At 45.3% G+C, this 27,976-nt stretch overlaps 1 long non-coding RNA gene across 1 annotated transcript; it reads left to right on the plus strand.

Annotated features, from left to right (window-relative positions):
* The first annotated feature begins 834 nt into the window (after positions 1 to 834).
* On the plus strand, positions 835 to 27,782 carry LOC136115579 (uncharacterized). The gene is made up of 5 exons (XR_010653228.2): positions 835 to 1,003; positions 1,627 to 1,732; positions 23,499 to 23,752; positions 25,824 to 25,958; positions 27,349 to 27,782. It is a non-coding gene; the product is annotated as an uncharacterized lncRNA (long non-coding RNA).
* Positions 27,783 to 27,976: the final 194 nt, after the last annotated feature.

A 27,976-nucleotide genomic window follows, 5' to 3' on the forward strand; every position in this document is an offset into this window, starting at 1 on the left:
TCTTCCCAGCTTTCTGCCACGTTTCCTCTTTTCATCCATTATGCGTCAGCATTCAACTCTGGACACTAACAATCAAATAATGCTTTGTTTTAAAGTGGTTTTCTCTGTAAAGATGTGATGTTTTGGGGGCTTTTTAATGCTTTTTTTGTAAAGAAGAAAAGAAAAGCGCAAATATGTTACTCGAGATCTCTTAAAGCAGTGAATATATGCATGTGCACATGGGCATGTGTGTATATCCATGCGTGTGGATTAAGCAGCTCATGGGGCACCCATCATTTGTCTCTCTTGCAGAAGAAGTTCAGTTCCCGTGCACAATTGTTTTAAGATGTTTTAAACACTGCTGAGCAGCTCGGTGGCTCTTGTCATCTTCCCAGGAGCTGCTGAATCTGCCCTGGGGACTGAAATGCAGATGGCGCTGAGGGGCTGAAGGGCAGAGAGGCCAAGGCACTGAGGGGCTTAGGCGCTGAGGGTATGAGGGGCTGAAGGGGTGAGGGTCTCAAGGGTTCATGGGATGAGGGGATGAGGCACTGAGGGGATGAGAGTCTGAAGGGTTGGGTCACTGAGGGGCAGATGCGCTGAGGAGAAGAGGAGCTGAAGGGTTGGGTCGCTGAGGGGCTGATGCGCTGAGGGGATGAGAGGCTGAAGGGTTGGGTCGCTGAGGGGCTGAGGCGCTGAGGGGATGAGGGGCGGAGGGGCTGAGGCGCTGAGGGGATGAGGGGCGGGGCCTACGGCCGCGCGAGGGAGAGTGGGCGAGCTCCCGTTGGTCGGCTGCGAACGCTCGGCGCTGCCGCGCGGTGGCGTCCTGTCCCCATGGTGACGGGCGCGGCCGTTCCTGCCTGAGCGTCGGAGCTGTCTGTCGGTCGGTCGGTCGGTCTGTCCTCGGCTGCGGCGGAGCGTCCGTGTGAGACAGCGGGTGTGCGGGGACTGGCAGAGCTGGCGTCAGCTGTGCCAGCTCACTGGAGACATGCTGCGCAGGATCTGCTGATGGCCCTGGTGCAGATGGGTATGAGCAAGGCCGGGCCCTGCCGCCCTCTCGCAGGCCTGTTGGGGACACGAAGCCGAGGGGTTGCACCACGGAGTGACGGGATAAGGGCTGCCCTATGACTTCTCCCAAGTGACAGGACGAGGAGAAACGGACTCCAGTTGCCCCAGGGGACATTTAGGTTGGATATTAGGAAAACTTTCATCCCAGAAAGTTTTGTCAAGCATTGGAACAGGCTGCCCAGGACAGTGGTGGAGTCACCATCCCTGGAGGGGTTTAACAGACATGGAGATGAGGCTCTTTGGGACTTGGGTTAGTGGGGAACTTGGCACTGTGGGGCTAATGGTTGGACTCTATGATCTTCAAGGTCTTTTCCAATCAAAATGATTCTATGATTCTATGTCACTGGAAGCTTGCTGAGCTGAACAAACTGTAACAAGAGCTACGTTAAAAAATTGTTAAAATGCATGTGGAAGCACCTGAATGAGGTGCTGTGGATGTGGGAGACACTCTGGGGGCATTAGTGTGGTATGCTGCAGGGGATCCTTGGCCGTGCTGAGCTGAAGGTGTGCTCATCGGTAAAATTTGCAATAATGTCAGAAGGCATTGCTGAAAATGACTTACAGACAGGTAATTCTTTTTAGGCGGTGGAAACTGAGAAGTCTCAAGACTCACCAGAAGTGTCCAGAGGAAATAACCAGAGTCCAGTTCTTGGATGTGGCACACTGAAATACAGAAGTCGATCCCAAGGTAAAATCGGGTTGATAAAAGATAGCAACACTAGAATTTTGAGGTGGTATATTTATTTTAGCTTTCTGAAAGTGTGGTAGGTTTAGTTTCCTTTGGATGTCATATTAGTTTAATTTGGAAGGAAAATCCAAGCTGTAAGACTTGAACTACTGTGTGGACAGAAAGATGAAGCAACATTTCGGAAACTTCTCTGTTTGTTTTTTTTTCATTCTTTCTTTTCTCTCTCACTCTTCTTTAACATGTACATTCCCTGTATGTTTCAGTGTGCTCTCACACTGAGGTGGGGGACATGTGTCAGCATCTTGTCACCGAATACTCCTATGGTGAATACTCCCCAAACTTTCTATTGCTTTGTCCCCATGTCCTAAGAGTAACCTGTCTGCAGAGCAGAAACACATTCTCACCCCTAATGCTCTCCAAGTCTCCCTGCCTCCTGCATTCACCTTAATTTTCATTTACCCCAGTATTTTTAGGGTGCTCCAGGGAGCTGCTCTGCCCATAGCCCCTGTGGCTGTGTGCTGGTGGCTCACTGGGGATGCAGGTCCGGTGAGGGCTGATATCCCTGGGCTGTGGGTGAGGCTGGAGCATCCCCAGGCCTGGGATGCAGCATGAGAAGGACAGCTGCATTCAGAGATGGGCAGAAAACACAGAAACAGAACTGTTCTCCTAGAAGGACAGAGGGAGAGGTGACAGGAAAGGGTTAGTTGTAGGTGCCAAGAGGGTTTGGAAGTGAAAGAAGTGCCAGGTTGTTGGGCCTCCTGGGCAAATTTGCAGTGGGTCTACCTCAGCCCATGGCTTGTGAGCCCCATCCTCAGAGTAAGGATGAGGCAGTGGAAATGAAGGGAAAGCAGAGCTGCCCCTTTTTCTGACAGCTCCATCTTAACATACTTTAATCTTAAAACTACGTCATGGAATCCAGCTTGCATGAATATGGCCTGGCTGTGTGGTGGGGAAATAGGAAGGATAAATGTGCGGGAACTGCTGTGACTGAGGGTCTTCTGGAGACCAACATCATCCCCATGACAGGGCAAGGCAAGGTGAGGATTTCTGCATGTGTCTGCTTTCTCACATGCAGCGAGAGCTGGTGTTTAACAGTTGTCTCCCACACCCAGGACTTCCAGCAGCTCTCAAGTTAGCCAATAATAACAATAATGATAAATCTCATTTTCAGAGGTAAATGCCAAAGTTACACCTGCAAAATATGGGGGAAGCAATTTTCCTGTCACACACTTGGTGCAGGGTGGCTTTCATTCTGATTGAATGCACCGGGTCATTACTAAGATATCAAACATTAATAATAGATCTATACATATGTATGCTTATGCAAAATTGGTGCGGCTACAGAAAAGTGCCTGTTTGCATGCGTATTTATGGACAAGCATGTTTTATCTCTGTGGAACCCGGATATGTTAAAAAAAACCACTGCAAATTAAGCATTAAATCCAAAGAAAAATTCCTGGTTGATTGCTTATCCGAGAGCACTCAGTTCTCTGGGTCATAGAGTCCTCTTTTTCTCCCTTCAATAATGTGTTTGAATCTGCGTTATAGCAGCTGACTGAATTCTAAAGGGAATTAACCTAGGTGTGTATTGTTTTCCCTAATCCAATCCACACTAGTATTGGAGCTGTCACTTAAATATGCTAAAAGTATGCATGTCTTCTTCTGAAATACTTTTTAAATTAATCTCTATACAGACCTGAGACTTGAAAATTATTTCCACAGAGCCTCCGTGTTGGTGGCTGGGAGCCAAGTGTGTGCCCTTGGTTCTTCATCTGTAGATAGATCTACAAGGGGTGTTTTTCTGCTTTGGAGTAGCGGTGCTTCTACAGGAAGATGAGCTAATGTGGGAACCACAGTGCTTTGAAGCCGTATTTCTCAAAACCCACGCCAGGGAGCTGTGGGAAGAACTGCTGAGTCCATGCACTGGGATACCAGGAGCCTTGTGTTTTCCATAGTTGGCTTTGCAGTTCATAACCCAGAGAGACCTGGACAAGCTCGAGAAGTGGGCCCATGCACACCTCATGACGTTCAACAAAGCCAAGTGCAAGGTCCTGCACCGGGATCAGGACAACCCTTGGTATCAACACAGGCTTGGGGATGAAGGGATTAACAAAAGCCCTGCGGAGGAGGACTTGGGGGTACTGGTGGCTGAAGGATTGGACATGGGCTGGCAATGTGCACTCACAACCCAGAAGCCAATGGTAACTTGGGCTGCATCAAAAGGAGCGTGGTCAGCAGGTCGAGGGAGGTGATTCTGCCCCTCTGCTCCGCTCTGGTGAGACCCCACCTGGAGTCCTGCGTCCAGTTCTGGAGCCCTCAGCACAGGACAGACATGGACCTGTTGGAGAGGGGGCAGAGGAGCCACAGAAATGATCAGAGGGCTGGAGCAGCTCTGCTGTGAGGACAGGCTGAGAGAGTTGGAGTTGTTCAGCATGGAGAAGACAAGGCTCCACGGAAACTTTATTGTGGCCTTTCAGTACTTAATAAGGGACTTACAAGGAAGATGGGGACTGACTTTCTAGCAGGGCCTGTAGTGATAGGAAAAGGGGTGATAGTTTTAAACTAAAAGAGGGTAGATTCAGGCCAGACATAGGAAAGAAATTTTTTACAATGAGCGTTACAAAATACTGGCCCATGTTGCCCAGAGAGGTGGTAGATGCCCCACCTCTGGAAACATTCCAGTTCAGGCTGGATGGGGCTCTGAGCAACCTGATGTAGTTGAAGATGTCCCTGCTCATTGCAGGGTGGTTGGACAAGATGACCTTTGGCTTCTGGTCACCGAAGCACAACAGTTTTCTACTTCCTTTATTCGCCTGGTCGGTGACTTTCCTCTTTATTCTGTAAAATACATGTACAGTGGTGACAAGAGGAGAAATATGGTGCAGAACAGATTGAGAAAGTGCTTTGGCTGGGAAGTGGCTCAGCAGGAGGGGTGAGTTTTCTTCTGCTGTGCTCATCCATCCCCTGATCAGCTTTGCAAGGCAGTCCTGCAGCCAGCCAGGGCAGCGCAGGGGCAGGAGCTAACAGACGGAGCCCTGGGGAATGTATTGATCTGGATTTATTTGAATACAATGTGGTACATGTCTCTGGAATATTTAAAAATGTACATGTGCATGGCAGCCCCCACAGCAGCCCCCTTCCAGTTACATTCCTGCCATTACAGCACTGACCTTATGTCATCTTCTTAAGCTTTTCTTTTTCATAAGGAAATGCAGGATCTGTGACAACAGAGAAAACTACAGTTGCTCTTGGATATAGATTTCAAGGGTAAGATCTAGTGTCAATTTAAAAGCAATGTGTTACAGTTTTTTAAATGGTAATAGGATAACATAAAGCCATTGACACAGTGTTTAAAACAAATGAATCTTGAAATAGCATTTTAGCCTTTTAGCTTAAGGTGACTGCTTCTACTTTTAGGACTGATAAGTGTGTTGATATTAGAGTAAAAGTAAATCAGGAAATACAAGTAGAGGTCCTCTCCTGGAGGCCTCGTTTTCAAAAAACATTGGAGGAAATCTTCCACCATTCTGTATTCCTGCATAAATGCTGGTGGGTTCTCCAAGCACCACTCAGGAGGGGAAACTGTGCTGAAGACCTGTTGGGACTGTGTGATCCATGCCCAACGTGTGGTGTAGACACTGGTGCAGAGAGGCTGAGCAAACACCTTGCTTTGACACGGATGCAGAGTGTCTTCTGTTTCCTTGCTCACCAGGAAAACTGTGATGGAGCAGTTTGACTTTTTGGAATAAGAGAAGTTAATTTTATGGTCACATGCCTGCCAAAACCCTTGAAAGTTCCTACTATATAGGAATGTCAGATCTTTCCCAGACACTTACATCCTTGAAAAAGCTTGGCCATCAGTTGAAAGCACAGATGTTTTTGTAAAGGCGGATGTGACTGACTGGCTCTATGTCTCTCTGCAGTCGGGGTGACCAGATCCTGGAGGCAGATTCAGTGAGTCTGATCACACAGCATTTAGTGAGGCCTATGGCATCCTGAGCGAACGTGGTCCAGGTCCTGTTAGCCTCATCATTAGTTGGCATCCTAACGCAAAGGGAGGAGAAAATTTGTTAGTGTATCTGGCTCGTTTTCGTTTGGCACTGTAATTTGAGTCTTGCTGTCAGGAAGGCAGCAAATGAAGAATACCGTGTTTTTCTCTCTATGGCCTGCGTTGTGCAAGAAGCCAGGTTGTAATGATGCCTTCCAGTTTTGTAAGTTGTAGCAATGCCAGACTGTCCCTGCTGCTTTGCACTTAGTCACCCACTAATTTTTTCTGGAACTACTTGTGTGAAGTGTTTCCACTTTTCTTGGTACTTGGACCAAGTGGCAACACAAATATGACACAAGTCCTCTTCCTTCTTAAAGTTATTTAATGTCTCCTTTTATGGCACAAAAGCTCCATGGTACATTTGGTTGCTGACTATGTTCACTTCAGTGTTTTCATGTACTTGCAAGAGAAATAACCACAACATTTTCTTTTTTCTTGCTACTCTAAGTGACTGTGTCATTTAAACTATGTTTAAGCTCCTGAGTTTGCTTAAGAATCTTTCAAATCTTCATGTTTCAGAAAGATTTGAGTTTCTAGTCTCTATTTATGCTGAATACTAATTTAAAGCAATGTTTATAGAAATACTTTTTGACAGAACTAACTTGCTCTTGATTTTTAAACATATACTCCTGTAGATTAGTTGTTCCTGTTATAAAATTATATGGAATTTTCCAGTAATAAGAATTAAGTGCATGGCAGTAATTCAGGACAAAATTAGCAAATATTGTAAGCCAGTATTTATTCTTGAACCAGAGAAACATTAGTTACCAATTACCAATTTAGGTTTTCTTTTTAAAAGCAAGGAGAAAAGAAATGAAAATTAAAAAGACAGCTAACATCTTGGGAAGTCTAGTATTCACCCAGTAGGTGACGCGTAGAATCTTCTGTTGCTGATGTATGCTCGTACAAAGCAGTCTTTGTGTATTTTAACGTGATATTTTCTCGAAAAATCAATGCACAGTACTTAATAGAGTTAGAATTGTGCTGCAATGGCTTCATTTTATTTCCTTACATTTGGTGGTGTTTTATTTGTTTGCACAGCGTGGCACTTTGATGTGATCTTCATGAAGTGAGCAGGCTTTGCCTCCTGGCCTCTGCAGGAGAGTGGCAGGGAGGGAATCTGAATCAGCGGAACAGGCTTAGGAGCTACCAACTAGGTCTACTTTACTGCATCTTCAAAACCAGCAGCATATCTGAAATGAATCATGTATTCATAGTGATGAGTAGCCAGACATTTATCTTCATTACATCTACCCTGTATGAGCTCTGTCTTCCACTTGACTTCAGGTTTCTGAGCAGGAGATGGATGAAGCAATCGCACCCACCAAGACAGTACAGACACCAGGTCCTCTCATGTCACAGGTAGCAGCATGTTCCCTCCTAACGTCCTTTTCCAGATGCAGGAGGGCTTAACGACATGCTCTTGGCCTCCCAACATCAATATTTTGATGGCACTCAAACCAGCAGAACAGTTTGGGACATGCAGTCACTCTGTCCACTGCAGAAATTTGAGCAAAACCATGCAGTTCTGATGGATCAGCTCTGTAGCTCATGTTAGAATCATAGAATCAATGTCCTGAGTTGGAAGGGACCTGGAAGGATCATGGAGTCCAACTCCTCTCCCTGCATATGACAATCCACAGTTCACAGCTCTCTTCAGGGTGAATGAAAAGGACAATGTCCCTGTAGGGAAAGGACAGCAGAATCAACTCCATCTGTGTACACTATCTGCGTAGATGGAAAAAAAAGAATAGTATTGATGTGTCCATTTGAAAAAGTCCAGATATTGCGTACTGGACTGCGTGTTTTACCTGCATGTTATTCTTTGGGGTCATGCCAGAATCTGTGATCTGGCCTTTGTCTGATGTTTTAAAATCCAGACTTAGCACTTCCTCAGATCTTAGAGGTAAAAGCAAACTCTTGGCAATGGCAGAGTGACTAGTAAGGTGATTATTAGACATAAATGGTAAATTTGTAATTATCCCCCTTTGATCTGTGTCAGCTGAGATGCTTTTTTAAAGGAGACCTTGCCAGTGGCTGCTAATTTGTCTTTTGAGGTTGCACCTGGTCACCAGCATGCTCCAACAGGGGAGGGAGACCGTGTCCTGCTCATCTCTTGTTCATAGCTCTGTGCTGGACCTGGCTGGCATAATGTGTCTCTATCATAATGTTTCGTCTGATCTGAGAGAGAGCTCTTGAGTTGTTAATTAAATCTTACTTTAGGACAGCAAGTCAGATAATAAATGGGATTAAATGCGACCTCCAGCTCAGAAGGTGAATGAAGAGCTTGTTTGAATATATGGACCACAACTTTAATTTGTGGCATGTAACTAAGCCGTGTTTAACAGGAGCTGTACAAAAAAGCCCATCTCCTAATGTGAAGGCCAAGCAAGGAGAGACCTCCTCACCCCTCAGCTGGACTACGAAGTGCTTTCTGGAGCCAGCAAGCTGGTTAAAAGGATTTAGATGTAATAAATACAGCATATGCTTCAAATTCAGCCTTTACTGAATCTCTTAGTTGATCAGCTAGTTCCAAACCAAACCTTGATGCTCCTTCCCTGTCACATGGGCCTCATAAATGAGTTGGTTCCTTACGCCACACATTCAAATCATGTACAGCAGCAAGCTCCTGTTGATCTGTGTGGCTGTAGCCTTTGGGAGCCATGTGCAGAGCGTGGCAGAGAAAACCGTGGGCTCCCACCTCCTGGCAGCTCAAAGGCACCTTTGCTCTATGGGACACAGAGATGAATTTAGCAGGAGGGACAGGAGCCTGAGGGCAGAAGGCTGAGCGCTTGGTCTCTCTATGCAGCCGTTGTAGTGGAAAAGTCTCTGGTTTTCTTGGGAAAGCCAAAGCAGCCATACAAACTGCATCCGGAGTTACTAACCCTTCCCTCTCTCAGTGCAGAGCGTGTATAAAGGGAATTACGTAAGTCAATAGTTTCATCCCTTTTTTCTATATTGAACCACATCTGCAAAGCAGTGGGATTTGGAATCCTTTTCCATTCATAATACTGGCTAAAAATGTGTTGATCTGCAGCATTTTCAGCCATGCAAATTTGACAGTTTGGCTCTCAATGTGCTGAAAAGTGCTCTATTTTAATAATTAGCTTCAAACTTCCTTTATTGACACAGCAATGCGAGTGGGGTTCGTGGTGCTTGCATGCAGACAGAGGCTCCAAGCATCGACAGTGGCCGATCACCAGGCTCACTTGTTTTCATCAGGGATCTGTCCGCTCCGAGGCAGAGCTCTCCCAGTACTTCTCGCACGTCAGCATGACCCAGCTCCCCTTCTCTGATGCTGTAACCAGTTCAAGCGATGAAGAGCAGCTTCACCAGAAGAACAGGAACATTCTGTTGGATCATGGCTCTCTTCTTCCTGGCAACCTGAGTAAGCGGCGGAGGTGTGTCTGGTCATTTGGCTAATGGGGTGATTTGTTTTACAGGAGAGCTTACAGTGCTGCCTGGTAAGAAATGCCCGGTTGCGTGCTGCAAGCCAGTGCTGAACAGACAAAATTCTGGAAAATGGATGGGCTTTACAACAATGCTCATAAATGCCCATTTCCATGGTACCTTGTCCAAGTTACGGCTGTGATTAGGTGAAAATGATTTATTTGATTGGATTGGTTGAAATGAGGTTGACAGCACTGCAGTTGTTTTATTTTTTTCGAGTGTCAGATGATCATCTGCTTGATTACATTTAAATGAAAATGTTCATAGCAACCTCAAATAGACAGTTTCAAAATGTCACATATAGCAACCAACCTTGTTGCAAGGACCCTCCCTCACAGTAACAAGTGGGAAGCACCCGAAGGGGCCGGGCTGAGCCCAGGTGAAATGGTCGCTTTGTTTCGCAATGAGCATAGGTCATTTGACCTGGATATCCAAATCCAGGCCATGCCCTTAAAAGTTGTTGTCACAGGGCTGCAGCCAGGTGGACCACTAGAAATGGTAATTTTCTCATTTGAGTTGCTTTATTGTGACTCGCTATCACTTTGCAGGTATTAGTAGTAGTATTAAGCAAGTGATCTATTGAGAATAAGTGCAAAGGAGATGTTTGTCCCTGATGGGCAAAACGTCTCATCCCATATTGTTCTGAAGCTGCTGTTAAGTGTTTCTGATTCAGAAGTGCACCGTTGGCGGATTGAAAAACTAAGAGACTCAAGAGGCAATTCCACCGAGACAAACCGATACCAATTCGCAGTTACCATTTTGAGGGAATACTGTTCTTCTGTTGCCTTTCTTGTTGCCAGAGGCAAAGACAAATAAATAAATCTTGGTGGCAAAAATATTTATTCTTTTATGTGCATATATTCTGGTGTTATACAAATCTAGTACCAAGAGGCCTTAGATGTTGGCCAAGTTTGCCAAGCCCCAGGGCAGTACCAGTAACACATTGCTCTTCTGCACCTACTAGTGTGGATGCTTGCTTTCTGCTGGATGTGGGATTGCTGACCCAGGTGCAGAGGTGAAGGAGGAGGAGGGAGGATACTCTGGTGTATGGAGCTGGATGTAGCATTTTTAATCTAGTTGGTGGCCCTAGGGTAAAAGGAGATACGTCGTATCAGTTTGAACTGGGCTCCAAGAGCTGGGGATTTGGGTTCTGTTCCTCCCTTTTTCTCTGACCTGTTGTGCAGTGTTTAGAAACATACTCAGGCTTTCACATTAAGAGCTCAGTCTCTGCCCAGTTTAGTTATTTAGGAGAATCCCATTGGTCCAATGGGAGGTTGTGACCAGGAATATGATTCCTACATGAATTGCAAAAAAAATAGGCAATGTTCCCATCCTGAAGAAGCTAGGGGTGATTCATCCCAGCTCATTTAAATGAAGAGGGCCATGTCCTCCATCCTGATACCTATGTCTCAGAGAAACCAGCAGCTCTTTTGACCTTCCTGTTTTAGACTGATCGTTAATTTCTCTTCTCGCAAGAGCACAGTTTGCTCTTTACTTACGTGTTGGCAAACTGACAGCAGTGGTAGCTCTGATCTGCGGTGATGTGTTGTTGCTTCCCTGCAGTCTTTGCCCCTTTGGCAGGGTTTCTGAGGTGTATTTAAAATTTCCTTGGATCTGTCATTGCATCAGGGATCAATGGGCAAGATGGCTGTAGGGGATGAGGTTACCACCATCAACAGAATCCCAATCAGTAAGATGACGTATGAGGAAATCTGGTTGCTTATGCAGTGTGTTCCCACATCTGTAACCCTGGAGATCCAGAAACCATCATCAGGTGAGACAGCAGTTTTGCTTTCATACCATTTATCAGGAGTACTAGTGAAGAAAATTCCAGTGGATCAACTGTGTCTGATCTTCTGCTGCCCCAGCTTTCCATATGGAATCAGAGAAAAAACAGAGGGTCCATTGCATCTGCATGAGTGAGCCAGGCAAAGCTCTTCATCACCAAACCGAGTTTCAGGGTCCTCTTGAGCACCGTGCGGAGGGGAGCAAACCTTCTCCTGTGTGAAGTGTTCAGAGCTTCTGCTCACAACACGTCTCCCCTGACAGTGTTTGCTGAGGTCCGAGTCATTTCATGCAGATGAAATGTTTTTATGAGCGGGGAATAAGATAATAAAAGCTTCCCCCCCTTTCCCACTCCCTCTCTCCCAGCTCAGTGGAGCTGAAAATAAATCACTGCTAGTTTTTTCTGGAGATTCACTTCTGCCTCTTCTCAATGGCACTGACAGCCCAACGGTGAGCGGTGAAGTGTGGCTGTGAGATGCTAACAGACCTGCAGCAGGCATGGGGAAGGCCAAAAGAAAAGCAAGTTCCCATGCAGCCTGTGGTGTGTCAGGGTAAGGGTGCTAAGGTGGATGATTTCAGAGCCGGGTACGGTCACTTCAAAGTCACTGCATCTCCTCGGGTACAAAAAGCTGAATATGTGAAAGGGAGGACTGAGAACCCTGGAACAGGCCTGAACACCATCAAGAGCATCTACAGTGCAGATGACCTTAAGCAATTAGATCTGCAAAATGTAGGACCATCTGTTGGAGGCTCTTCTTCATTGAGGTCCCCCTCAGTTCAGGTGGAAGGGCAGGAGATCCAGTGCACTTTCATTGAGGTGAAGCTTTCCTCTTCATCATCCTCTTCCTCCTCCTTCTCCTCTGCCTCTTCCTCACCAACATCTCTTTTGCAGCTACCATTGCTGGAGAAAACAGAAGAGGCAAATGCAAAAGTGCCTTGTCTCACTGAGGACATGAGGACCATGCAGTTATTTCTCAAAAGGGGATACTGCCAGGGACAAAACTCTCTATGGCTTATCGAAACCCATGACAAGAACCTACTCAATGCCAGCCCAGTTATCTGGTCACTTGAGGGAGGAATGCCACATTACAGAGGTTCATCCTGTGTGAAGACCCCAGGGTGACGCTGCACGGAAGAAATACTCCCAGGCAGTGACAGGGATGTTAAAGATGGTCCACCTCAACCTGCCGAATGGCCAGAGAGGGAAGGAGCAGGCGTACACCTGCAAAAGCACCCAGAGGATCCGTGACATGTCCCCCTTGGCAGGCTACATTAGCTACCATGTCACCAACAGGCTGAGGAGCTTCAAGAGAATTACTACCACTATGAGCAGAACTGGCCACATGAACCTACTTCATCCTTCTCCATCAAAGGGAGGATCAAATCCTTCGAAAACCTGGTGAATTTTGACCAGCTCTGGGAGCCGAGGGCGCTCATCATGCCCGACCTGGAGAAGCTGGGTGGAGAGGGCTTCTCAGTGCCGCTGCCACTCTCCTACTTCAAGACAGAGCTGGAAATCACACCCTGCAGAGCCCTTGGCTCGCTTGCCCAGAGTGACACAGCCCCATTCGCCCACGGTGGCCCCGCTGAGATGGGTGCAAGAGGGATGTGTGCCAGCAGCCCTCGGGGCAGCGGCTCGGGGACTCCGGGGTTCACAAGCCTCCTCTGAGGCAAAACTTTCCCATTGCCCAAGGTCCACCCTCGGAGCCCCATCCAGCCTGGCCTTGAATGTCTCCAGGGATGGGGCATCAGACATCTCTCTGGGCATCCTGGGCCAGTGTTTCAACACCCTCATTGTAAAAAATTCCTTCCATGTCCAGCTGGATCTTCTCTCCATTAGTTTGAAACTACTACTCTGTGTCATATCAATGAAATACTTTATCCTGCCAAGGTGAGACTCCTTTTCTGTGTCCCTTCTTTCTGGATTTGGTCAGGTTTTGGCCACGCAGCAGCTGCTGTGGAGGGGAGGCTGCACAGAGCTGGCTGCCAGCACAGCCTGTGGTGACAAATGAGCTTGTTGTCCTGCCAGCAGCAGCCCTCAGATGTAGCTGTCTCTGTGTTTGTTAGTGTCTGTTGCTAAAACCATTGGGAAGAAGGAAGGGAACAGAATGGGGACTGATCTGTCTCTTACATTTTCCTATTCATTTTAGCTTCGATCAGCTGCTTATCTAAAGCGCGGACCAGCAAAAACTGCAGTCTGTTTTGTCAGCAGTCATACCAAAATGTGATATTGCTGCTATGCTCCAAGAAGTCAAAATACAAGTAAAGGTATAATCCAGAAGATATAAGTAGGTTATTGGTGATATTTTTAAGTGTTTTCTTAATGGAAGATAAAATCTCTTCCAAATAATTTCAAGCTCCTCCAGTAGTCCTGTGGTAGGTTACAGCTGATGGTGGTTTTACTAATGCTGGTTATTGAATGCCTGCTATAAACCCATAATAAATTTAAATGGCTTTTGTGTAAGAACGGGTATTGTTTGTCCAGTGCAAAAGCAGTTTTGAGCCACAATAAATAGACATCGTTTAAGTGTAGAAGTATGCCTCCATTTGCGTCATTATTATAACTGAGAAACTCCTGGGTTTGCCAATAACTCCACATCAGAATTTTAACTTTCCACCAACCATCTGGGTCAGACTCACTCACCATTGTGCAGGAGTAGCTCGGCTCCTGTCTGTGCCTGGAAGGACTCATGTTTTGCTAGAAGCTACAGTCACAGAAATGGAATTCATTTTGTTTAGTGCTGAACTGGTGGCTTCCAACACCAGAAAGTGGCTTCTGAGAGTTTGTAAGAGATTCCTGTGCCCTTTTTGCTCTCTCTCTGGAAACTGGTTATTGCATTAAGATAGCCTGCTTCATTGTCTAGGTGTTTAAAGAAGGCCTCCAAAGTTAAATGATTGCCAGAGCATTACTTCCCTGTTTGCAGTGTTTGTGTTTTTGGGATACATCCATATCTTTTTAAATTCAGAATGGAAGCTGATAAAATAATGAGAGCACTGGAGGGGAAACTGCCATCTGCTCTGCACAACTGCTGGCTGAGTTACATTTAGAGCATTTCTGAGTCTTCTTCACAAAGGTTGCTCTTTGAAACATTAACATGCTGGGGGGAACAGGACCTCCCCAAAATACCCCGCTTTATCTCATTCCAGGAACAGCGTAGCTAAACCTTGCAAGTCCCAAGGGGCTGGTGAGCCAAGAGGGTTTGGTAGGTTTACTGAAAAAAATTAGGGTTGGGTTGTACTTCTGGCCAAAGAAATAAAGGGTTCATTGAAGTATTTTGCATGGGGTCTTGGAGAGATTGTTTGTTTATGCCACCTTTCAAAGTCTGAGAACTCAAATATTTATAAAGCTGAATGCTTTTTGGAATGCAGTCCTTGTCCGCATAGTTTCTTAACCATATTTAAGCCCAGTATGGCATATATGCTGGAAGATTTTACACTAGCCAAATGCTGGATTTAAATGTACAATAGGACAGTTCTTCATAGTTACACAATTTCTAAAAAATGAGATGAACTGCCTGATTCAGGCTGAGACCTTCCCTGGAAAGAGTTTGTCATCATCTTTTGCTCTAAACAGTGCTGAATTTACTGCTAACATTTAGTAAGTGCTACTAATATTAAAAATAAATATACAGGCATTTTATTGTTTAAATTTCCATGACTGATGATCTTTGGCTAACAGAGGTGATCACTGGAGGACTTGTGTGTCCACTCTGTGGCCAAGTAAAGCAATCAGCATCCATAGCCCGGTCTCTGTGCCCCATAGTGCAGGTGCTGGCTGAGGACAGCAGTGAGATCTGGGGAGGAAGGAAATGCACGACCTTGGCAATGGGAAGCCAGGGTTCACACTGGGTTGCTGACTGGCCCAGGGCATGTGCTCCTCGCACAACCCTCTAACATCTGAGCCTCTGATGTTTTTTTTCCCTTCCCCAGTGTAAGGAGATTAATTTGTGGTGGCAAGGCTTGGAATGAAGCTGACCTCTTCAGCAAAAAGTGTTGCTATAGTACTTAACGATCAAGGACATGTATATGTTTCCATTACCCTCACTGCACTTGAAAGGGGCTAGCCTAGCTAGCTAACTGATTTTACTATTTCTGGCCTAACATAAAACTATTTGCACTTGAGTACAGGTGAGGAGGGTCTTAACATCTACAGAAGAGTGTGGACTGAGATGTTAAGCCCTGACTGCTCCTCTCTCCTTGAGTGCTGATGGATCAGTGACATGGAGCAGGGTGACACCGGTTTCTGACATGGGCTCTGTGAATTGCAGGGATCACTCTAATGCAGAAAATCTTCGAGAGCCACTGTTTGGCAAAAAAAGCACAAAGTGAGGCCAAGAATTTGATAGTTGTTTCATCAAAAACAATAATTGTGGTTCCCTGTGCCTTTTGAAATGAAATTAAAAGGCAAACACTGAGTTAAAATGTTAAGTTTAGTGAACTCAATACATCATTTAATGCTAAATAGATTAGGAGTTTGGTTTCTAATGATGGGCCATTAATTTCAGTGCTGGCAGTTTCTGAAAAAGACTGATGTTGGATGGGATCCCAGGGAAAAGCTGAGATACCTGCTTTTTACTCCCCACTTCTGCTGCTCTGCCCCGCAGACAGTTACTATCCCCTTACTGCACCAGATGCCTGTTTATAGTGCCCCTTACACCACAAACTGTGGTCTCTGTAAGAGTGTCTGGTTTTGTCCTAATAACCATTCAGAAGACAGCACGAGACTTGCTGGACAGGACTGCTTCTCTCTCATGGCGAATTCTGTATTTTGTCAGCAGGCCATCATTTCAAAGAAATCAGTTTTACACCTTTGTCTGGAGCCATGTTCAGCCCTGGTGCAGACCTGCGCCAGTCCCTTTCCTTTGCCGGATGCTCCCATTTCCACAATAGCACACTTAGACCTGTTTGGATCACTAACAAGCTCCTTACTTTCATCTTCAAAACAAAAGTTTGTCCTGCTGTCCCATCTAACCTTCCCAAGCTTCAGTTTGTGGTCACTGCTACTTGTAAGGTCATCCAGCACTGCTAAGAGGTTGATGCAACCGCCTTTCAAGAGGAAGGAGAAATGGGATAAGAAAAGTTTTAGTAATTCCCCGGAAAGTAAAGTGCTTGCTCTAGAAATGTGTATGGGAACTGTTGAGTTTTGACTGCAAAATGTTGAGCAATGCGAAATTGATTACAGCCTGTGAAAATTAGGCTACTGAAGGTTTAATACCCTTCCACTGTCCTAATATTGACTTTGCTTTCTAGCCTCCAACTGAGAAACCTTTGCTGTCACAGGAGTTCTTCAGTATGGTTGCTCGTCATTTGTAGCATGGACAGAAATGCATTTAACGACTCTTTTAATTCCTCAAGTTGTTTTTCTTACCTGCCATAATCTGAGGGTACTGGGGATTTGTCATTTGTGTGGGAACTTGCTCTTGATCTTTGTTTTTTTCTTCTCCTTCCTCTCCTCCTCCACCTCAATTTTTCTGTTAGAGAAAAAAAAAAGACACATACTTTGTAGTCTTGCACAAAGAAGAAGCTGGCCTGGGATTCAGTGTTGCTGGAGGAAGAGATCCAGAACAGAAATCAGTCACAGTAAGTGATGGCTGCAAGTCAGGTTATTTTGTAAAACTCACTTTAAGGCAGGATGCTGAATCAAGTGCTTGTTTATCAGGACTCACTGCAAGTAATTCACAGTCACAAAACATTATCTCTCAGAGGCAGCTGCATACCATCTGCTACTGAAATCACAGAGCATCTGGGAAGCGTAATTTTTATTATTGGAGTTGGGTGCCAATTATGTTTTCAGTCTTTAAAAGTCTGTTACTGGAGAGGATTGGCTCGATCTAAATCCTCTGTGCGTACATAAAATTCTGTGTGCAGTTGCAGTGCATGCAGCCTTTTAGGGGAGTTTTTCATCCCCAGCCCTTGAAGGTAAACTCTGTGCAGCGAAGTCTTTGAAGGATTTTGCAAATCCTGAGAATGACAGTTTCATACCTTAGCAAACATTCTGGGTTTCATGTCACAAATTTGTTCTGGTGTTAGTATGACCTGTGGGTGATAGGTAAATGAGGATTGTTGGTTTGGTTGGTATTTTTTTTTGTTTTTTAAAGTCTTACACAGCATTCTAAACCAAAGATACTGTTTGCCATTAAATCATGTTGGTGTATAAACAGTGATACCAAGCATCTTCTATACTGTTCAAAAATAGATCATTGAGACAGAAGAATCCAAGACAACCAGTGTCTCATGTGACAGTTCCTTTACACGGGCTATGCATTTAAATTCTGCCCTGAAAGAGACAGATCCATTAAGAGCTGAGATTAGAAGAAGGATATGTCTTCAGTCTTTGGGGTCTACAGCAGCCATTGCAGGAATCTTCTGGTTTTGATCTTAGACAAGACCAATATAGGTAAATGTGTTACATGGAAACGTCTTACGTGTAAAATTCATTTACAACATGGTCAAAGTCTAGGGAATGAACCCTGCTTCTCTCGCTGCAAAGGCTGTGTTCCCTGTCTCTGGCCCAAATACTTGCAGTGTCAGCTGTGAGCAAGATGAGGGCTCAACAATGTCCCACCCAGAGAGCTCCTCACTGGGATACTGGGACACTAACTAAAAAGATGATTTTGGGCTCTCTCAGCCTGAGTGGCTGTTGGAGACTTTCTGCTTAATGCTCTTTCCAGATCCTCTTTGCTCAGTGTGTGTAAAGCATGCTTCTCAGGTGGGGAACCTTTTAATGTCCTTGACCTACTGGGATTCTGGATCCCAGCTGCACTTATGGTTGGCATTGGGTGCTAAATTACTTGGATGGGCTGTTCTGCTCGCACTCAGGTGCAGAAATAGAAATGCCCAGTGAACTTCAAGGTATGGAGGAGCTCAGCAGGTGAGGTAGATGTTTCAGACATGACCACTATATCCAACTTCCCTCTTGCATTTGGGTGTCTGTATCTGTCACTGAGGCTGTTATTACAGTTTTGAATGCCTGCTTAGACTGGCTGGAAATGTATATCCTTGGATCTGTACATTTGTGGCAGGTGCCTATCTCAGCATGGCCCTGCAATGGGGCATAAAAGGAACCAAAAGGCTTCTGACTCCTCACTGTTGTCTGGGTACTGGGAGAAATTCCTAGAGAAAATGCCATGCAGAATTGTGTCTACGCATTTGCTGCCTTGGACCTTTGCCCAGTGGACCTAGAACTGTGTGCATGGGAAACCATAGTCTGGCTGCTAAAATTACAGTGCCTGATAGGCAAGTTTTTAAATAGTGGGTCTTGAGTCTATTAGTCAGTTCCTTTTATGTAAATGGCACACAAATAAGTCTGAGCTGCACTTGTTGGAGTTTACTCAAAGTTTAATCCACTCTGAATGGAGTATTTTTTCTGTAGAAAAAAATGCATTTCAAGCCACTAAGTCATCCATTTGCATCTATTTGCATGGTATTTGATCAGCCAAATTGAGATGGACAATTAAATTATTGTACAGCTGTAGTAAATCAGAGCCTTTCTTTGCACAGATGCTGTGCAGCACTTATAAGTGTGTGATTGAAAACAGCACAGGGTGCATGTCCCAGACAGTGGGAATTTGAGGAGTGGGTATCACCCAGCACAGTGTTGTTCTTGGTGTTTGATGTAGCATGAATGCGGATTTAATCTGTCTGCTGCTTGGAAATATATTAATTGAAGACCTTTGAGGAATTCAGTGAAAACATGAGTGATTTGTGATATTACATGCTTTAGCTAATTTTGGTTGTCTTTGCCTTAGAAATCACCATGAAATAATAGCAACTTTTCCTCTGCTTTCCCCCCCATCCCTAACCACAGTTCTTGTCCAGTCACACAGGCCTTAGTATAATTCTTGAGGGTTTTCACTGGAGCAGCTGATCGGAGCCAGCGCAGCGAGAGCCAGAGCCAGCGAGGTTCAGCCGACTACGAGGTTTAGCCGAGATTAGAAAGCCCAAAGGGAAACGTTCAGGGACAGCGTGATTCCCGGCGGTTCTGATTCCCCAGAAGCCCTGGCAGCCATTGCGAGAGAGCGGCTGTCGTGGCGGGGGACGTTCCCACGGTGATGGAGACCACACCTCCTCCCCTTGCCTTGAAAAAACCTTTGGGAGGGCAGCGATTACTGCCCACCAGGTGCAGAGCGGAGCCACCAGCTTGTGCAGCGGGTGTGGTAGGTTGTGCAGCAGGGTGCAGAGCGTGCTTGTTGCTTGTCAGTCCCTCCAACTTATTGCCAGCATCCCAGACTGCTGATGACCACGGTCGCCTCCAGAAGGAGAGCTTGTCTCAAAAAGACTGTGGCAACGCAGACTGAGGTTCTGTCCCGAATGGTGGCTGTTCAGGTCTCCGGCTGCAGGGAGTGCCAGAGCCTGCTGCTGCCCTGGGAGGGAGGCCAGCACTCTACTTGTGTGAGGGGTGAGCAGGTGCAAGATCTGCTCGACATGGTTGTGAAGCTTAAAGAGGAAGTTGAGATGCTGAGGTCCATCAGGGAGTGCGAAAGGGAGATCGACTGGTGGAGTAACACCCTGACGTGCCAGTTGGAAAGGCCCCAGGGAGGTACCCCTGAAAAGGAGATGGACCTCCTGCCCTCTCGGACAGAGGCGGAGGTCCTGAGACAGCCCCATCCTTGTTGCTGTCAGGCAGAGGTAGGGGACCTAAAAGAAGATGAGGGTTGGAAGCGTATTCCAGTTTGGCATCACGGGCAGCCCCGCTCCCTGCCTGCTTTGCCTCCCCAGGTGCCCCTCCGTAATAGGTTTGAGGCCCTGGATCTTGAAGAAGAGGTAGGTGAGGAGATGGTGCCAAGCCTGCCTACAAGGTCACATAGGAAGAGGCGGTTGACTACACAACTTAAGACTGCCTCTGATAAGAAAGAAAGAAGGGTGATTGTAATAGGAAATGCCCTTCTGAAATGAACAGAGGGCCCAATATGCAGGGTTGACCCTCATCTTAGGGAAGTCTGTAGTCTACCTGGAACCTGGATCAAGGATGTTGCTAGAGAGCTTCCCCAGACTGGTGCACCCGACAGACTACTACCCGCTGCTGGTCTTCCAGACAGGTGGGGAGGAAGCTGCTTCCCGTAGTCTGAGAGGAATGAAGAACGATTTCAAGGTCTTGGGAAGGATGGTGAAAGACTCAGGGGCTCAAGTGATCTTCCATTCGCTCCTTCCCTCTTCAAGTGACGATGTGGGGTGGAATGGGAAAATTCAATCTCTAAATGGTTGGCTTCAAGACTGGTGCTACAGGCAGGGCTTTGGTTTCTTTGATAACAACTGGTTTTATAAGACTCCAGTTCGGACAGTGTTACATGGGAAAGGCTTATCTCGCAGAGGCAAAAGGATGCTGGGGCAGGAATTAGCTGGGCTCATTTGGAGAGCTTTAAACTAGGCTCGAAGGGGGATGGGGTTGTAGCTGGGCTTGTCCCAATGGGGCAGCATTCTAAAACGGATGAGGACCGGTGGCCTCCTGTGCCCCTAGGGAGAAATTGGTGTGCTCTGCTCGCTCCCTGAACTGCCTGTACACCAATGCGCGCAGCATGGGGAATAAGCAGGAGGAGTCAGAATCCTGTGTTCGGTCGGGAGATTATGATCTGGTGGCAATCACAGAAATGTGGTGGGACAGTTCACATGACTGGAATGTGGTCATGGATGGCTACGCCCTTTTCAGGAAAGACAGGCCAGCCAGGCTTGGTGGTGGAGCTGCTCTCTATGTGAGAGAGCAACTGCAATGTACTAAATTCTGCCCAGGAGCGGATGAGGAACAAGTTGAGAGTGTATGGGTCAGGATCAAGAGACAGGCTGGCAGGGGTGATACTGTTGTAGGTGTCTATTATAGGCCACCAGATCAGGCTGAGGAAGTTGATGAGGCCTTCTATGCGCTGCTGAGAGTGGCCTCACAGTCACAGGCCCTGGTTGTTGTGGGTGATTTTAACTTCCCTGATAACATCTTAACTTCCCTGCTGGAAGGACTGCTCAGCCAGCCAGCCACAGTCCAGGAGGTTCCTCCAGTGCATTGATGATAACTTCCTCATGCAGATGGTGGAGGAGCCCACCAGGAGAGGTGCGCTGCTGGATCTCATCCTCACTAACAAAGAGGGTCTGGTCGAGGCAGTAAAGGTTGAGGGCTGCCTGGGTTGCAGTGACCACGAGATGGTGGAGTTCAGCATCTCGTGTGGCAGGAACAGAATAGCAAGTAGAATTGCAACCCTGGACTTTAGCAGGGCTAACTTCGGCCTTTTCAAGCAATTGCTGGGGGAAATCCCATGGGCAAGACTGCTTGAAGGAAAAGGGGCCCAAGAGAGCTGGATCACATTCAGAGATTGCTTCTTCCATGCTCAGGATCAGAGCATCCCCACACGTAGGAAGTCGAGGAAGGGAGCCAGGAGGCCTGTGTGGTTGAATAGGGATCTGTTGGGTATGCTCAAGCAGAAGAGGAGAGTTTACAGGTCATGGAAGCAGGGACTGGCCACTTGGGAGGAATATAAGGCTGCTGTTAGAGGATGCAGGAGGGCAGCTAGGGTAGCCAAGGCCTCCTTAGAATTACAGCTGGCGAGAGGGGTCAAGGACAGCAAAAAGAACTTTTTCAAATACATAGCAGATAAAACTAATACCAGAGGCAATGTAGGCCCACTGATGAATGAGTTGGGTGCCCTGGTGGCGGAAGACACAGAGAAGGCAGAATTGCTGAATGCCTTCTTTGTCTCTGTCTACTCTGCTGGAGGCTGTCCTGGGGAACCCTGTACCCCTGAGACCCCGGATGAAGCCAGGTCAATGGAGGAGTTTGCTTTAGTCGATGAGGACTGGGTTAGGAAGCAATTAAGGAGTCTGGACATCCATAAATCCGTGGGTCCAGATGGGATGCATCCGCGGGTGCTGAGGGAGCTGGCTGAAGTCAGTGCTAGACCGCTCTCCATCATTTTTGCCAAGTCTTGGGAAACGGGAGAGGTGCCCGAGGATTGGAGGAAAGCAAATGTCACTCCAGTCTTCAAAAAGGGCAAGAAGGAGGACCCGGGTAATTATAGACCGGTCAGCCTCACCTCTGTCCCTGGGAAAGTAATGGAACAGCTTATCCTTGGTGTCATCTCAAGGCATATCAGGGATAAGAGGGTCATTAGGGGCAGTCAGCATGGCTTTACCAAGGGTAAGTCATGCTTGACCAACCTCATAGCCTTTTATGAGAATGTAACAAGGTGGATGGATGATGGCAGAGCGGTGGATGTGATCTACCTTGACTTCAGTAAAGCCTTTGACACAGTCTCTCACAGCATCCTCACAGCTAAATTGAGGAGGTGTGGTCTAGACAATAGAGTAGTGAGGTGGGTTGCAAACTGGCTTAAGGAGAGAAGCCAGAAAGTGGTGGTCAATGGTGCGGAGTCCAGTTGGAGGCCAGTATCTAGTGGAGTGCCTCAGGGGTCAGTACTGGGGCCTGTATTATTCAATATATTCATTAACGATTTGGACGAGGGAATTGAGTGTACTGTCACCAAGTTTGCTGATGACACTAAGCTGGGAGGAGCGGCTGACACGCCAGAAGGCTGTGCTGCCATCCAGTGGGACCTGGACAGGCTGGAGAGCTGGGTGGGGAATAACCTGATGAAATTTAACAAGGGCAAGTGTAGAGTCCTGCATCTGGGCAGGAACAACGCCAGGTTCCAGTATAGGTTGGGAAATTACATATTAGAGAGCAGTGTAGGGGAAAGGCACCTGGGGGTTCTGGTGGACAACAGGATGACCGTGAGCCAGCACTGTGCCCTTGTGGCCAGGAAGGCCAATAGCATCCTTGGGTGTATTACAAGGGGGGTGGTCAGTATATCGAGAGAGGTCCTCCTTCCCCTCTACTCCGCCCTGGTGAGACCCCATCTGGAATATTGTGTCCAGTTCTGGGCCCCTCAGTTCCAAAAGGACAAGGAACTGCTGGAGAGAGTCCAGCGTAGGGCAACAAAGATGATGAAGGGAGTGGAGCACCTCCCTTATGAGGAAAGGCTGAGGGAGCTGGGTCTCTTTAGTTTGGAGAAGAGGAGACTGAGGGGTGACCTTATTAATGTTTATAAATATATAGAGGGTGAGTGCCATGAGAATGGAGTCAGGCTGTTCTCAGTGGCAAACAATGATAGGACAAGGAGTAATGGGATCAAGCTGGGACACAAGAGGTTCCACTTAAATTTGAGAAAGAACTTCTCAGTGAGGGTGACAGACACTGGAACAGGCTACCCAGGGGGGTTGTGGAGTCTCCTTCCCTGGAGACATTCAAAGCCCGCCTGGACACATTCCTGTGCGACCTCACCTAGGTGTTCCTGCTCCAGCAGGGGGATTGGACTAGATGATCTTTCGAGGTCCCTTCCAATCCCAAACATACTGTGATACTGTGAAATGTTGCGTGCTTGATATCCAGGCAATGGCCACTGATTGCTAACTTTGGTAGGGTCTCCATGCTCTCCTTGGCCTGTAGAATACCATGTGTGGTCATGAGGTTCGTGCATCCTTTAGTTAATTTTTTTCTTGTAGGTCCACAGAGTGTTTTCAAAGGGAGTGGCATCTCAAGAAGGAGATCTTGTTCTGTCAATCAATGGCGTCTCTCGCAAGCTCAGTCCATGGGGATGTCCTGAATACTCTTCATCAGGCAAGACTATACAAATATGCAGTCATTGTCATCCAGAAGGAAAAAGAGAAAGTAAACAACTTCTCCAGACTTGAGATATCAGCTACTGGCAAAAAATGTGTGGGGTCTGGAAAGGATGTTTCCACAGCAATAGGAAGAGGTATGATCTATGTCCAAGAACAGTTGGAAGGATTTCCTTGTAGAGCAGACATAAGGGAAAAATGTCCATGTGTTTTAGGTTAAAAGTGTCTTTGTGATTGAAGGGAGCAAATGAAATTACCTTTAAATTTTATTTGTTCTCTTCGGAGCTTAAATGCAGTTTGGTTTTGTGTTTTGTTTTGTTTTAAATATCATAACTAGACAGTAACTTAGAAGGACATTTAGGGCCTAATCCAATTTCTACTAAAGTTGTGATTCCACATGATATTCCAAACCAGGATAAACTCAATTTAAGTAATAACAGTAGTTGGTGAAAGAAAGCAAACAAGAAAAAAAACAGGAAAACAAGAAAGCAAGGAAGAAAAAAAGAGGAAGGGAGGGAGGAAGGGAGGGAGGGAGGGAGGGAGGGAGGAAGGAAGGAAGGAAGGAAGGAAGGAAGGAAGGAAGGAAGGAAGGAAGGCAGGCATTTACAAGTAAATAAAACCAACCTCAAAGAAAACTCCAAACCCTGCAGTTTGTCATGCATAGGGACTAAACTTGCTTATTGGTAACAGCAGTTTTCATCGCATTTCCACTAAAAACATAGAAAAAGAATATTTTCATAATACAGTAAATTAAGCTAAGCCAAATTCAAGTCAGTCATCCCACAGGAAACTAGGAACAAATTATTTAAGTGCAAATCTATCAGTGGAATGGTAAGTTCCTGTTTGGGAACACGGCAGCGTTTCAGTGTGAAGGCTGCACTTGGGGTGTTGCAAACTGATCTCTCAGATTTTTGTCGAATTAGGAGACAAACCCCTTTATTACCTGTCTGCATGCCGCAGATGACCTGCTTCAGGCCTGCAGTGTCCCTTTGGGGCAGTGGGCAGTGGCTACAGCTCGCTGCTGGCAGGTTTGGTTAATGGCTTCCCCTGCCTGCCAGGGCAATACCAAGCACTCAGCTGAGATCACCCCAAAACGAGGACATGGAGCTGCCACTAACCCATTTTTAACCCTTTGGCCATAATCATCACAGGTTTGTTGGGGTTGTTTGTTTCTGTAGCAGTTTTTACCATTTTATGCTTTCACCAAGATTTGTGGTACAGCTTTGTAATACAGCTTAAAAGAAATAGGAAGTACTCTGTAAAGGAATGGGTGAGTCTTTCTGGGATTGCTCCCATGGATAAAACACATGTAATACTTCAGAAAGCGTTTCTACCCTCAACTCCCTGCGTCCTGCGACAGATGCAGAACATCTGCTGGGTGCAGGCACTAGGGGGCAACATTATTTCATAAACAACAGTATTGCATTATTAAGGACATAATTCCATCTTGAAGGCAAAGCACAGCTTCAGATGTTTTAGATAACATTTAAAGTTGTTTGAGATAACAGTAGCAGTAATTTGTGATAGCTTAGACTGCATAATTTTTACATTCACATGATGCAAAGAAGGTCCTGTTTTCCAAAACTGTAGATTTATTTCCTCTGAAGCAAAATCGTGTTTTGTGTCAGCTACACTGATACTGAAAACTAAAAATATCTGCTATACAGGAGACAGGATGCACCTACAGGTTATTATGGTTATTTCCATAGATATGAAACTGGAAACAATTATTCATACCAGTGGTAATTACAGACTTTTCCTTAAGAGAATGAAATAAGTCTGTTTAATGTAAAGTTTCATTCATTGCTGCTTTATAAAAGATGTGGCTCATTGAATAAGCAAGTGGGAACAACTGAAAGAAAAAGAAATACTTGTCACTCACTATTTTTGTAATTTTTCAGTCATTTTATTGATGTTTAAAGTCTTTACTAAGTTTGCTAAGCTTTAATTTTGCCAAAAAGAAGCCTTGGCAAGTTTTAGTTTAACAGGTAAAATAAAAAATTCTCTGTTTGTAAATGTGTTTTGTACTGTTCCCCATTCACAGCTGCAATAATTCACATTCACTTCTGAGAAACTGGGTGACAACATGTTCTAGTCTGAATACGAACTGAACTCTGAATTGCTTTGTCACTGCAGCAAAAACAAACCAAACACAACTTGCATTTTCTGTTAACTGTATAACAATATGCTGTGTATATTGTGTCATAGATCCAAACCTGGATATGAATGATGTCATCTGTGTTGAATTATTGAAAACCTCTGCTGGCTTGGGATTCAGTCTCGATGGTGGAAAAGCTTCCATTGCTGGAGACAGACCCTTACTTGTGAAAAGAATATTTAAAGGTACTACAAACATGCAAACACAGTGGATATTATCCTGATTTTCCTTTTGTGCATTGTACAGACATTTTAATTCTTGGACTCAATGTGTTTTGTAGCAAACTTGGGGTTTGTGACCTTCGTTTTTTGCCACTTACTAGCCAAAGGGGTAATTAAAAAACCCACTCCTGGGAATGGCTACAGGTTGCATCTGCTTGTAAAAGTTTGTGGAGGGATCAGATTTACTAAATATGATACCTCCTGGGCTTGTAAGCTATTCTAGACTTTAAATTACAGCAGCAATATTTTATGTAGCAGTTTGAGAAGTTCATGCCTTTTATCTAATTCTCTGTTCTAAGAGAAGTACAGTGCAGGTAATCAGTGTGGTTCCAAAGTACCATCCTGCATTATACTCAATTAGTAGTTTTACCTTTTTTTTTTTCTTAGATAACAGTACTGGCTTTTGCCAAGAATATGTGGTGTTCATATTCAAAAACTGCCACTCCTGCATGCTTTGTTTTTTGGCAGGTAAAATTAAATGAACCATGTATAGACGGGAAACCAATCCCAGAATTATGCTGTGATTTTTGTGTCTTAGTCTGGGATTCAGTTTAGTGAAAAATACAGCACTTTCTAAAGAAGATTAAGCTCTCACTGAAGGTGCAGGTTTGCAGCATTTTTACAGGATTAGTTTTCAGAGGTATATTCTCTCATCAAGGAAAAAGGGCTGATATTTTCTGAATGTCATATGAATTTATCTGTGTGTTTGTTTTCCCCTCTTTTGAAAGTGATTCAGAGGGTAAAGGGTATGTTTAATTTTTGAGCTCACTAATTTCTGTCCTTAGATACAGTCCTGTTATCCTCCCCTCCCCATGGTAACTGATGTTGTCAATTATCATCACAGAAAACATACTTTCATCAGCAGTGAAAGGTGTATCCCTCCCTAGGAGCTGTTTCTCTCTCTGGCATGTTTGTCCAAACTTTGCTACCCATGTTTGGTTTGTTCATCCTTTTTATTCAGGTTGGAAAAATCTACTGCATTATCTGCTTATTGCCATGTTAAAATTCAGTTTGAGAAAATACATCCTTGCCCCATACAACCTGTATGTTTACTTTATCAATCAGGTTTTCTTACAGCTACAGGGGTAAAGTACAGCATATTTCATGCACTCATGATGCTTCCTTCAAAGACAGACTTTTTTTCTGAGAACAAGGATTTATCGTGGTTAAAATAACATTTTCTGTGAGATACAGCATGGGTTATATTGCTAGAACTGAGCTGAACATAAGTGACTTGTACTGAAATTGCCAATGTTGAAAAAATAGTTTATTTGCTGTTCATCACAGTGGAAAGCAAATCTTTGTGGGTTTACTTTTTAATTTTAACACTGACTTTTTCTCCATTTGCTCCTAGGTGGTGCTGCAGAGCAATCTGGAAACAGAAAAACTGGAGATGAGATTCTTGCTGCTAGTGGAAAATCATTATTTGGCCTCAAGCATTACGATGCCTGGAACATTATTAAACATGTACCAGAAGGCCCTGTTCAGTTACTAATCAGAAAACACAGAACTTCAGTGTGACGGAAGCATCACATCTAATGACACTTGCTAAGACAAGTATCTGCAGAGGGAGTGTAACTTGTTGGTTGCCATTCTGTTGACAAGGATGGTTATTTAGACTATACTGTATCACCTAGCTGTAATAAGACTTCAGAACACTTACTAGGGTCTGATCCTTTTTCGTTGTCTGGAACAATCTCACTTTATTAAGTGCAGTTTTATTAAAAATGCATGACAAAAGAGTATAATTTTGCACAATTTTAATGCCTAAAACATTCATAATTTATATCAAAGCTGAAAAATCCTTCAATTGCGGTGGATGCCGAGCCAGTTCATCAGTTTTCTGATGAACTGGCTCGGCATCCACCGCAATTGAATTGAATTTTAGATGTAACTTGTATCTGATAGCACTTGGCATTAATGTGGTAGGAATCTGTGAGCAAGAGCATCATGCCCACCAAGGTGAAGACTGAGTTGTTAGT

The sequence above is a fragment of the Patagioenas fasciata genome, chromosome Z, assembly GCF_037038585.1.
Source record: "Patagioenas fasciata isolate bPatFas1 chromosome Z, bPatFas1.hap1, whole genome shotgun sequence".
Classification (NCBI taxonomy): Eukaryota; Metazoa; Chordata; class Aves; order Columbiformes; family Columbidae; genus Patagioenas; species Patagioenas fasciata.